The sequence below is a fragment of the Rhinolophus sinicus genome, linkage group LG17 (assembly GCF_036562045.2).
Source record: "Rhinolophus sinicus isolate RSC01 linkage group LG17, ASM3656204v1, whole genome shotgun sequence".
Classification (NCBI taxonomy): domain Eukaryota; kingdom Metazoa; phylum Chordata; class Mammalia; order Chiroptera; family Rhinolophidae; genus Rhinolophus; species Rhinolophus sinicus.
The window spans coordinates 11,557,697-11,570,593 of NC_133766.1; the positions used below are offsets into that span (position 1 = coordinate 11,557,697).

The window sequence follows — 12,897 nt, forward strand, 5'->3', positions numbered from 1 at the left end:
TAGAAGGAAATTTATTTTTCCTCCCCTACAGTGGTCCCCTTGTTTTCTGGATGGCCAAGCGTGAGAGTCAGCCTTTGGGGTGCTCCAGCCCTGCTCCTGTTCCTTCACCTTTACCCTCAGTTTTCCTCTCACTCCTTTCTGACTCCCAACCATCGCAGGCCCTGCATAGTCCAGCTGCCGACCCTCAAATCTGAGAACCTTGGCCCTTTGAGGTGGGCTCACAGCTGCTATTGGCTGCCCTTCCCACTTATACTCCAATCTCCTATCTCGTGCCAGCCCCAAAGAACCCAAAATATAAGCTGTGCCTCTAGGGGACTGGACACATAGGCTATGACAGCGGCCCTTTGGGATGTGATGGCTACGATCGCCACAGAGAGGGAGCATCCATTCTGGAGTCCACGCCAGATAAAGGGCCACCCAGGGAACCAGGAAAAGAAGCCACGATATGGGTGAGTCATGTCGTCACTTCCAGGAAAACACTTCCCTTGTCTGATCCAGTTGTATTTTGGCAGAATTAAGGTTGAATCAGTTTGCTTACTTGAGCATCAAAACACATACCCACAGAGTTCTGAGTCCTGACCCAGCTGTTGTCAGGTAACTGGTTCACACTCTGTCATTGAGGAGGACGTTCTCTGGTCAAGGGGCAGGGCCTTCAAAAGGGGGTTTAAGCAGCTGCAAACAATTGCCCTATGCCCGCCTCCTACCCCCAGCCTTCCACCCCACCCCAAGCCCACAAGTCTTATCTGGAGAGCCTACCCTCAAAATAAGGGGTGTTTGATCCACCTGCCTTCCTGATAAACTTTCAGACAGAAGTGTGGGGGTGGGTTGGGGGGAGGAGAATTGCATTGAGTGGAGTTGTTAATGTCATCAATATTAATTCAAAACTAATTCCTGGATAAGAACACGGTCTTAGCCTTGGAAAGCAAATATCTAGTCATTAAATGTTGATCATTGCTTTGGAAGAAATTTTAATGTGAAAATACTCAAAAATGAATGCCAATGGAAAAAAAAAAACAGCAGTGTCAAATGGTAAATGTCATGTGTTACAGGCAGAGCTAGGGACGAAGATAGGCATTAAACAAAGAGCAAAAGGAAACATATCAAAATGCCGGGAGACGTTTTGTCTAGGTTATGGAATTAGGAGTCCTCACTGCTTTCTTTTTTTCTGTACGTTTCTGTACTGTTGAAGTTTTTTACCACAAGCACATGTGACTCTAGTCATGGTAGAGGGGAGGAATCAATTTGTAAATGATTGTCAAACGCAGGTCTCCTTGCCCCAACTCAGCCTTGTCAAGAAACCGGGATGAAAGCTGAGTGACCCAAGGACAAAGGCCTGCAGATTCACCCCATGGCCTGGCCCTCCGTTCTGTTGTCCAGCGCAGTGACCTGCAAAGGTCATTACCCTTATCTGAGGGCAGACGGTGAGTTGAAAGCCACACGGGAGCAGTAGCTCAGGCACGTAGGTCTGTAGGAACCAAGCTGGAAGGTAGGCCTGGAGGCCACCAATGGCTCCGCAGCGGTGCCCCTAACTCACCGGCACAGCTTACTTCAAACAAATTCATTAGCAAAATGGGAAAGGGAGGAGGCCATGAGTAGGAGAGGAATGAGGCCAAAGAACCAAGAAGGGGATTTCTAATAAAGAATTGAAACTGCCCTGTCCAGGAGCTGGCAGGCTTCCCAGGATCTCCGAGGGTGGGGAAGGAAGGTCTGGGAGAGAACCAAGGAGAAGAGGTGAGGTTCAAGTCAGCTCAGGGACACCCCACTCCTCCTCTGGCTCCAACCTAGTCTACTGTTTGTCAGATCTTTCAAATTCCCTTTTGTGTTGCTCTTATCTCCCTCGCCCAACCTCTAGCGCCCACCCCCGCCCCCAGCTTGATTCTATCACCCTTGAACAATCTGAGCTTGTTTCTCCAGGGACTGTGGCTCCTGCTGTAGAGAGAGGGTGACAGTCACCCCAGTTCTTGCAGAGGGAACTAACTTGTGAGGTCAGGGAGGAAGTGGAGGGTGGTGCTAGATGGGGGTGGAGGAGAAAAGACTAGAAGAGACTTCATGTGGAGGAGAAATGCAGAAGTGCAGAGAGGTCATCTGAGCTCCCGGCCCCAAGCCACCACCATACCCATCACACATTACTGTGGTCCAACCCGAGAGCTGCCCTCAGTGCTGGGTGCAGAGTGATGGGTGCCCAAGGGGGAGAAACTATGGGAGCAGAGGGGAAGAAAGAGCCGGAACAGAGGTGTGGTGAGTGATTCCTACAGGGGGGATTGTCCACATCTGCATTCAGCTGGCAGGGCCCTCTGGAAGCGGCAATAGGTTGACATCTGTCCTTTAGATACTAATGCCACACAGATTGCTTGACAGTAATTTAACATGCACACCCAAGAAGTATGTGTGCCTGTGTTTTGTTGGACTGAAATGTGACCCAGGCTCCTCAGGATTCATCAGATAAACCCAGCTAATGAGTTTGCTAAGAGTTTTCACTCTTCCCTAACTTGACATTTTAATCCACCCTCTGTCTCCAGAAGCTCTTAAAAGGAGAGCTGGAATAAAATGCTTAGAGCTTTTCCAATTCCCACAGTTATTTCCCTCTTTCCACCCCACTTCGACCCTCCGAATTCTGCATTTCCTCTCAACGTACAAGCAGGGAGATGTGGTTTGCAGGTGGGTGGGTGAATGAAGAGACTTTCCTGCCAGCGCCCTGGCTCACAGGATAAGGGAGAACCACCTTAGGACTGGCTGAGACTAGGTTCCAGAGACCTTCTGCCCTGTCTACTTGATTTATTGCTTCTGTGAAGATGGTTCTGGGAAAATTGCTTATGTCACCTCCTCGACCTAAGGGAAGATCTTTGGCTGCTGAAACTGCCACTTGCCTTCCTTGTGTCCCTGCTAAGGGCTAAATGGCTCAGGAGACTTTTGTTGTTGATGTTGTCATTGGAGGTATTTAGTTTTTCCTTTGTCTTTCTCCTAATTCGGAACAGATGGAACAAGGAAATGAGAGAACAGTTCATTGACAATTCTAGAAGCCCCTTCTCTTTGGTAAATTTCAAAGGAAAAGTGGAAGTGAGTAAACAACCATTCAGTAAACAAGTATTTAATGCACACTGAGGAAGAGCTGTGATGCTCCAGTTAGTCCTGGCCCGTAGAAACAGAACGTGAGCCACGTATGGCATCTAAAATGTCTAGTAGCCACATTTATCGGGTTTGTTTTAAAAACATGATACTGGTTTATGATATTTTCTTTAACCTAATATATCCAAAACATGATCATTTCAATATGTAACAGATAGGGTAGGTAGATAGATAGAAACGAGCAGGAGAAGGGAGAGATTCAGTTCCCGTTAGAAAGCCCCTTGCTGCAGCTCCGACTTGGGCCCAGAATCCTTGCAGCTGCCCATCCGTCTAGGCTTACACATACCCCTAAAGGATGTGTTTACACATGCCCCTAAATCAAAGGGATGTGTTTACACATGCCCCTAAATCAAAGAGATGTGTTTACATATGCCCCTAAATCAAAGAAATGCATTGTGAAATGCCAGAAAAGAAAGGAAGACATCTGCTTAGCAGAGTGCATATCCTGTTTGTCAGGACCACCAACACCTTACTAGCCCAACAGGATTCCAGGGTTAGGAACACCCCAAGGGATGTGTTTACACCTGCCCCTAAATCAAAGAAATGCATTGTTAAATGCCTGAGAAGGGAGGACTAGGCACCTCAGGGGAGAAAGAGAGATAAGAGAAGGGAGAGGGGGAGGCAATTCTACCCATGGAAATAAAAGCCTTCATACATTAAAAGGCAGGGCTGCTTTTCTTTCTTGCGTCAGCCCTCTGTCCATGTCTCCAAATGTATTTGCTTTTCCTAACAAATTTCTGGCTGTCCTTTGATGCACATACTGTCTCTTGACTGAATTCTTTCTTCAGAAGATGAAGAGCTGAGGGACCAACGTCATTTCCCAGTGACATAACCAGTATAAATGTATGACTATAATATACTCAGACTAAATCTCCAAACTCTGGGTGTGTCTTTTATACTTAAAGCCCATCGCAATTCAGACGAGCTGCATTTCAAGTTCTCAAGAGCAACATGGTAATGTAGTGGCTACCACTCTGGACAGCACAGCTCTAGATGGAAATGTCTCATGCCATCATACTAGTGGGAGAGTTAGAAAACACTCGTAAAGAAGAGATTAAAAAGAAGATGATTAGATTACGATAAATGCCAGAAGTGAAATAACAGCGATGAGATAGCAACTGAGGGGTAGGGATAGGCGTTTTGCTACTTTAGATGATGAAAGCCTCCGAAACCTCTCACAGGAAGCGCATGTGCGTGGGTACGCGCTACAAGAAAATAGAGCAGCCAGGTGAAAAAAAAAAAAAAATGGGATAGAGAATTGGAGGCAAAGAGAACTGTAAGAGCAAAGGCTCAAGGCATCAGAATGCTTGGCTGGGAATGTTCTCCTGTGGAGCTGGAGAACCATGACCTTGGAGGGAGGGCAGTGAGAAGATTTTGAAGAGATGAGCAGGAACCACAGCAAACAGGCTTGTAGGCTTTGGAAGAGAGCTTGATGAATATCTAGGAACAAGGGAAAACTGATGAAGAGATCTAAGACCCGTTGTAAAACATTTCTCTATTGTCTGCATGAAGAATGAATTAGAAGCAGGAGCACAAACACTAGTCGGAGGAGATGATATGCTTGACTAGGTGAGAAGTGGCAGAGGTTTGCCTAAGGTGATGATAGATGTGATTTCAGGACACGCTTTGAAGGTGGGACTGACAGACTTGCTAATAGATTGGTTACAAGGGATAAGAAAGAAAGAAAAATCAAGAATGTCACCTACAAGCACATAGCTCCTTTCCCCCTTTTCCTTCCCTAGCCCCAGCTCTGGTAACCCCCATCCCAAGAATTTCCAGTCTCCCCGAGACTTTAGCCACAAAACGAGTCTTCCTGAACATATGATAGGAATTTGTCTGCCGACTTTCAAGCCTGCAGATGGGTCCTTCCTCTCTGTTCACATGTGCTTATACACTCCTGAGAGATTCTGTGGGGATAGGCTTCAGGTCATCATATTCTGGCCTTAAAAATGCATTAGTTTTTAGAATTTCCTTTAGACAAATTCGCCCTCCTCCATTCCCCCATGAGAAAGTGTCAGAAAAGGAAGAGGGCCTAAACTGGAGAGAAAGTCAGGCTTTCTTCCCAGGGAGCTATTGGGAAGACTGTTTCTGGAGAGCCAGGCCCAGGATCTATGCCCACTGCTGAGACGGTGTCCTGACACAGGCTGCCCTACATTGGGCACTGTGTCCTCCCATCTCTGAAGTCCAGACAACGTTGGTCCCTGGGCTGGGGGAGCAGAGGGGAGGGATCTCCTATCTTGCACTAGGAGAGACTGAAAGCCAAACTGGATAGGGGAGTCTTTTTTCATACGTAGTTATTGTGACTCAGCCAATTCCAGGATTTCAGCTGAGACCTGTTAGGCCCTAGATTCAAGTCTTCTGGGAAAAATCATATGTTGGGGAATACTTGTTTCCAAACAGCAAAAATGCTATTAGTTCTATTTTGGTGTAGCTGCTATGTGGCATGGCTCCTCTCATCCTGGACCCCGCGGCAGGAAGAAAGGGGAGGGGTCAGGCGTTTGTCATCATCCAATCCACCCTTTTTTTGTATGTTCTGCCTGTTACCCCAGCTTACTGTCCCATCATCCCTCACTCCCTTTACCCCACACATACACGCCCAAAACCTCCCTTAGTTTTCAATCCATAACATGATTAAAATGTTTATGTGGATTTTTATACACAGTCTAGGCTTTGTGTCAAGTGTGCTAAGGCTCAACATTTGCCTCGAGTAAATAAGGAAGTGCTATGAGGAAATTCACTCATTAGGATCTTTATCATTTGTGTCATAAACTAAACCAGCACCTTTTGTTATTACAGTTGTGTTTTTAGTGTAGTGTACATAGGCTTGCCTTTCTGACTTCTTATATTGAATGCATTGTTGGTTGACATTCACCCCCACAATAAATTTTGATTCTTTCTCCAAACACTGGAACCAATTCCCACGCCAGTTTAGGCTGGCTCACCTGTTCAGTGCTGTGAGTGATTGGAATAAGGCCACTTTCTCGACACTTCTTTAGCCCCAAAGCATAGGGCATACTCTACTCAGAAATGGAGTTCTGGCTTGGAAGCTCACGAGCTCCTTACAGATTTCAGGGAATGTCACCTCCCCACCAGATCTAAGATATGAACAGATGTGAGGGAGAAATGCAGGGGAAGATGGAGGTAGGAAGACAGGTAATGGAAAAGAGAAGCCATCTGCTGAGCTCAAAGCAGTTCGGTCTCCCTTTGAACAACCAACAGGATTTCAGATCCTGACCTGGTAACCTTAACTGTACATCATCATTAACCTTTCATTATTCACCCTCCAAGCATTTCCATGATCTTCCCTACATGTTTTTTAAAATTTTCATTTACTGGTGTTTGTGTCCTCCCTTCAAAGTGTTACAGCCGTGCATTCACGCTTAATTGACAGTCTGGTTTTCTCTAACTCAGAACTGGCCTTTCAATGGATGGTGTGACACTTTCCCTAGAATTAGTAAGGACTGAAAATTCTAATTAACTGACCCCACTTTCTGATAACATTGTGTGCACATATATGTGTAATCTAAGCGAGGCCATGGGATCTAATCTAGTGCCTGGAGAGCAGAGACCCAATAATCAGGTGTCATAGCTTCAAATTTCAGTTTTGCCATTGAGTTGTTAAGACTTTCAACAGGTCACCCCTTTTCTCCTGCCCACTCCCATAGGTAAATTTAGGACATTAATTCTGAAATAGCAAAACTTCCAGTTGCACAATGTCACATTGTTTGTTAAGGATTGGATACAGGGGGGTGGGGTATAAATTATTTGCATTTTTAAACAACAGATGTGCACATATGAAAAATCCACTCAACAAGGGGAAAAGAAGAAACCTGATCTGAGATAAAATTCTGAACAACATCCTCATTAGGAGAATACACAAATTTTTAAAATTCAGTGCTTTTTGGTGGTTTGACCTTCTGGGGACTTTCAGATCTTTCAGCCTTACACAAGCAGCAGCTATAATCGGCAGGGAGATTCTGCAAGGGGGAAAAGACTACATTGCTGATCTTGGCCAAAGAGACTTGCTTTTATTTCTAGAGATCTGGAATGATCCTTCCTGCCTGGGAGGCAAGGAGGAACAAAGGGTTAATCTAATCAGCCTGGCTGTGAAAAATAACCCTGTTAATGGGAAGGAGGGGCAGAGGACTTAGGGACTTAACTATACCCCTTCACCTTACAACTGAGAAGTTAACTGGAGGCTGTTTCTAGAGAGGTCTGACTTTCTCAGGAGAGGAAATTCGAATATAAAGTCCAGAGAGAAATACAAAGTCTAGTTAGATCAGTAGTTTTTAACCTGTTGATTGTTTTATTTTTCTTTCAGTCTGTCGCAAGGTGTTATTTCATGTGTTTGTTTCTCATTTGCCTCTCTCATTACTTTGTAAGTGCTGTGAGGGGATCATGTCTATTTTATTTCTATGATATTCAGTGGGCCTAGTAGAGTACGTCACATACAGTAAGCACTTGAAAGATATTTGCTTAATGAATTAATTTATTTCTTAGCCATTTTTTTAGGTCCTGGACCTCCTTTTAAAAATGGGCTGAATGTTATAAAACCTCTCTGCATTAGAAAAAAAATGTCCAAAGGATATTCCTGCTTCACCTGTGACACTCAGTATCCCTCAAAAACCCATAAACAAAATCTCTATTCTCACTGCATTCTCTAGAGGAACGGTTCTAAAGAACCCCAAACTGGGACTAGGGTCTTGTGACTCCCAGGCTAAGATGTTTGAAATCAGCCCTTGAAGATGGCTGAGAATTCTGAGTCACCTTTGGACACGTGCCCAGTAAAAGGAGACCCTCGGTGAAAGAGAACAGGAAAAAAAAAGAAAAGAAATCTAAATCTGTGACTCAGAAAACTTGAGTTGGAATCCGGCCTTTGCCCCTTCCTAGTTGCAGTATCAGAACCAGCTACTGGACCTCTCAGGGCCTTAGTTTTTCTCATGTGAATCAAGAGGTCTGGCCTGGGCTCCGGGTTCCAGATTACTAGATCAGGCCAGAGAGGCAGCTGGCAGAACTTGAAACGCAACAGGATGTTGCCATGTAGTTCACGTACGTAGTCTGTCCATAGCAATGCTCCCTCACTCACAGAAGAGAGCACACCTTATTCTGAGGCAAGAGGGATTCTAAGTAAGACATCAGGAAGAACTCTGAACCATATACTGCTTATGAAACATGAGTTGGGAATCTGGTGATAGTGGAATCTCCTTCTGAGGGTATGTCAGGGTGAGGGCTGATACTCAGCTCTCAGAATGATCTATTCACAGTATTGCCTGGAAAGGACTCATCAGGTCCGATTGCCTCCAAAATCCACTCACTCTTTTCATTCTAGGAAAAACCCTAGGCTTACCTCTGCCACAAATAAGATCATACATGCAAACTCCCTGACAATGTGTTCCAATGCTTTGGAAAAGAATATTGGTTCCCTTGAGGTGTTTTTCTTCTGGTCAGTTCTTTAATGTAAAGAAGCCTGGGAGAAAGCAACATTAGTTGAGCACCTACCTGGCAGTCCTTTCCATTTGCTATCTTGTTTAATCCTAGAGCAACTCTGCAAGGCACATTTTTTCATACCAGTTTTATAGATAAGAAAACTGAGACTTAGAGATAACAAAGTAACTTGCTGCCAGATAACTAGGTAGTACTGTAGAATTTAAATCCGGGTCCCTCAGGCTTGGAAATTATTTTTCGCAGCAGCTAGCTGCCAATGGGGAGGAACTAAGTGGTGGCTGGTCATCTGAGGGGTTTCTGGGTAGTGCTGTATACAACAGTTTCCTTCTGCTCATTGAGGGCTAATGTGCATCGTACATCTAGAGCGTTCTCTGCTTACTCTTTCCCCCACATTACTATCTCTGAGTATCTTCTTTAAAACAATGGACATTTTAGGCCCCAGCACTACTTGGAATTCAAACAAACATCTGAAAAAACAAAGAGATAATGAACTTGGGAAGAGATTCTCAACCTCATTAGCTATCAAGGGAAATGCAAATTGAAGTCACAGTGAGAGAACACTTCACACCCACTGACAAGGGCAAAAGTTAAAACTTCTGACAATACCCCATGTGTGGTGGGGATATTGAACAAAGGGAACTCGGGTACACCAATGGAAGAATAATATTTGTACCATCATTTTGGAAAACAACTGGCCTTATCTTGTTATGCTGAACGTGCTATAACGCCTGATTCAGCAATTAGTAACTAGAATATGTTATATCTATTCTTCTGTATGTATCAACCATTTGATTATTATTTTAAGATAAATAAATTAGAATATACTGTAGTCTACCGTTTATGTAGACACTGAGCTACTGTGGGACTGAGAGGATTCCCAGAAGCCTTAGATAAAGAGGTCCCCAGGAGGGGTGACAGAAGAGGGCAACACTAAATGGCCTACAGAGGGACTAAACTCACCAACTTGGTCTCATTCATGATCGATATGGATGCCAGATAAGATACAAATAGCCAGTAATTCTGAGTTTCAGATAAAACAATAGATTTTTAGGATTAAGTTGGTCCCATGCAATATTTGGGATACTTATACTAAAAGTAGTTAAACTAAAAAATGATGTTATCTATCTGGAATTCAAAAGTCCTTGGTACTCTATTTTTCTTTGCTAAATCTGACAACCCTAACATGCGTTATAAGGGAAACGTCTTTTGACCCTTAAATCAAAACCAATCATTCAGCAAATACAAGAGAACCATTTCATAGTAGTAGGATTTCCTTGCCAAGGGAGGACTAAAATACTACTGTTAAGAATCTAACGTGTGAGATGAGGCAAACTTGAGTCTGCGCCCGACTAGCTCTGCCACTTGCTAACTGTGGTCTCCAGTAAGCTACTCACTCTTTCTATGTGTTGGTCTCTTGATCTGTAAAACGAAGTGCCTACCTCATTAGGGCTGTTGAGAGTATTAAATGAGCTCAGCCCTGTATCAGACAATATCATGTGTTCATATGTGGTTCATATGAACCACTCTTACCCACACCATGTGGTTCCTTTAAAACTAAACACTAGAAGAGATTGATGGCCTCTTGGTTGCCTGGACACCACCCTCATTTCAGGGTATTCTGGACAAAATCAGAGGTAGGAGCTCCCTCCCTCCCAAGTCACTCATTGTCTGAGAGCCAGGAAGGCAGCGTAAAGGGCTATGTGACCTGCAATGGTCTCCCAACCACAGTATTCAATGGTCTTTATGTCCTTAGCCATCTTAGGGGCCTGATGACCGCGTCTCTTTGGGGCTGTAACTGAGGAGCGTGTCAATTCTATTCTATCCGGTGTGAGTCAGTCCAGTCATGGGGATTCACTTGGAGTCTGTAAACCACATATTCATATCTCTGCTCTGAAAAATGTACTTGCTCATGCTTTGTATCTCATTCATTGCTCAGGTTATTACTTTGGACAACATATAGGAGTAGACGAAGACTTGGCCACGATTTGAGAAATTCCAACAGCAACACACTCTTCCACCTGCAGAACTCTCTGTCCCTTTCTAAGTCCCTTTTCCTGTTCTTGTTTCCACCGTCCCTGCCCGGTCCATCACTATCTCTACACTCTACAGTGAAGATTATTTTTATTACTGCAGTCACAGGTATAATGAAGAGTTAGTTCCTGTCATTCCATATTAACTTTAAGAATGTGGCTAACAAGTAATTGACACTTGACAACATTGCCCATCACAAGAAAGTCCACAGAATAGGATGTCCCTCTGTCACAGGATAAGGAATCAATTGTCTAGAACAGACATTGCCCTGCTCTGTGCCACTGGCTCCATAGCATCAAATGACGCGAGACTCCGAACAGGGAAATACCCCTTGGAGGAAGGATGAGCTGAGTAGTTTCTATGTCAGCTGCAGGCCTTGAATTACATGGTGACCACCCATTATAGGAGATAACTTTTCACCGCATGGTTGAGGCCCAGAATCTGAACTTGGCTGTCATCTCATGAAATTACCCGGGGGCTTCAAGTGATGTCACAGCCCTGGTGGGTTTCCCTGAGCCTGGTGTATTCCACACCTTACTCAGTTTCCCTTTCTCCATCACAGATGCCTCAAACTTTCTAATGTTGGAAAATTAATTTTGACTGAGTGACCAAGCATGTTTGCAATACCTTTAGTTTTGGGATAAGCAGCCTTTCTTGTGAGGCTGGTTATGTCATCCCTACCGCTCAGCCCACCCAGGGAGCCCACGAATATGACCAAGCTGACCAGGCCCCAGCACCATCCAGAGGATGCTCCAGCTTAAAGGCACCAAAAGTATCATGTCATGCTGGACGGAGCTTCAGACGGAGCTCCAGCAGAACTCGTGAAATTATTAATGCATCACAAATACTGCTCCCACATCCAGCTGGAGTAGCAGAAAGAGATAGTGCTGTAAAGTAAATAAGAATCCCGCACCAGGGCTTAGCCTTTAAGGGTTCATCTTCTTTGAGTGGGTGAGTCAGGACAATCCCTGAGGTCCTTCCTTGTTTTGACATTTTATGACATGTACCGTGTCACAGAACAGGATGCTTTCCTCTTACTCCCAGATATAGATTCTGATGGCTCCCTATTGTCACCTCTCTCAAATGAGTAATATTTTGTTACCCTTTTTCATTGAGAAAAGGAAAGAAGGGAGGGAGGGGGTGGGGGGAGGGAGGGGTGTGGAGAAAGGAGATAGGAAAAACTTTTGGAAACAAAATAAAACGAAGCCATGCATTTTGGAGTTGGTTGGTTGCTGGAGGGGGGTGAGGTGGCTCTTCTGGGAAGCAGTGGCTATATAAATGGCATCCCATCCCAGGGCCATGACCATTTGACTTCACTTGGTTATCAGATCCAATTTATTTATTCAAAGTGAAATGTGGGACCCAGACAACTCGCCAAGTGGCATCAGAGGTCTTCAATGGGTTAGCAGACGAGATACCACATTCTTGCCTTCTCCTGCCCTCAAAAGATTGGGGCCTCTTGGCTTCTGCTTCCTCACCCAAAAACACCATCTCTAGAGTTTCACTAGAAGGACTTATGAAAATATCATCCATTAGCCCCCAAATGGGTGCTTTGTTAAAAAATAAAAGAAGACACTGAGAAGTGTTTGAAGGCAGAACCATCCTTCCAAACACAGGCCTATTTTGGTGTCTCTCCTCTTCCACCAACAGTCAGAAGTGGGAAGCAGGTTTTGCTGAGGGGCTCAGGGAGGGGTTTCCTCTTTGTTTCCATCAGACAAACTGTCCCTAAACTGCAGTGACTACAGCCACGTTAATCATTACTGGAAAATGAAGACCAAATCACTTCACCATGGGATCTAGGCAACCAGGGGTGCAACATTCAAATCCACTTAGTTCAAAAGGATTTCCACAGGAAAATTCCACTTGATGCTCCCTAGCCCAGCACTTTCCTGGCTGCCTATCACCTACTCCCAGAGCTTCCTCCTCCTCTTCCTCCCACCCTAACTGCCCCATTAAAGAGCAGCCCAGACAGCAATTAAGGTCATACCTCCAGGCAGCTTTACATCTGGAAGGGAACAGAACTGGAACCTTCTGGATACTTCCTCTCCTGCCTGTCTGGGAATTGAGGCTGGAGGCTGCCTACTGCGCATTGTGTGAATCAGATTGTCCTCACGTGCCTGCATAAAGTTTCCATGGGGGGGGGAGGGAATTCCTCCCTTTGAAGAGAGAAGGTCCTCAAAGACAGTGCGTCTCCAAGTGCGTGTCACAGGATGTGTGTTATAAGCAAAAATGCTCTTTGCTCCTATTTCCAAAGACTGAGCTTAATCTTAAACTGATTTCTTGACTACAAGACTT

General features: G+C 44.8%; 1 long non-coding RNA gene across 2 annotated transcripts in view; it reads left to right on the plus strand.

Annotated features, from left to right (window-relative positions):
* Positions 1 to 323: 323 nt before the first annotated feature.
* LOC141569335 (uncharacterized) overlaps positions 324 to 12,897 on the plus strand; it is a 31,979-nt gene continuing 19,405 nt past the window's right edge. For both annotated transcript variants that reach the window (XR_012492862.1, XR_012492863.1), the window contains exons 1-2: positions 324 to 449; positions 1,266 to 2,238. This is a non-coding gene — a long non-coding RNA (uncharacterized LOC141569335). The remainder of the gene's footprint in view (positions 450 to 1,265; positions 2,239 to 12,897) is intronic.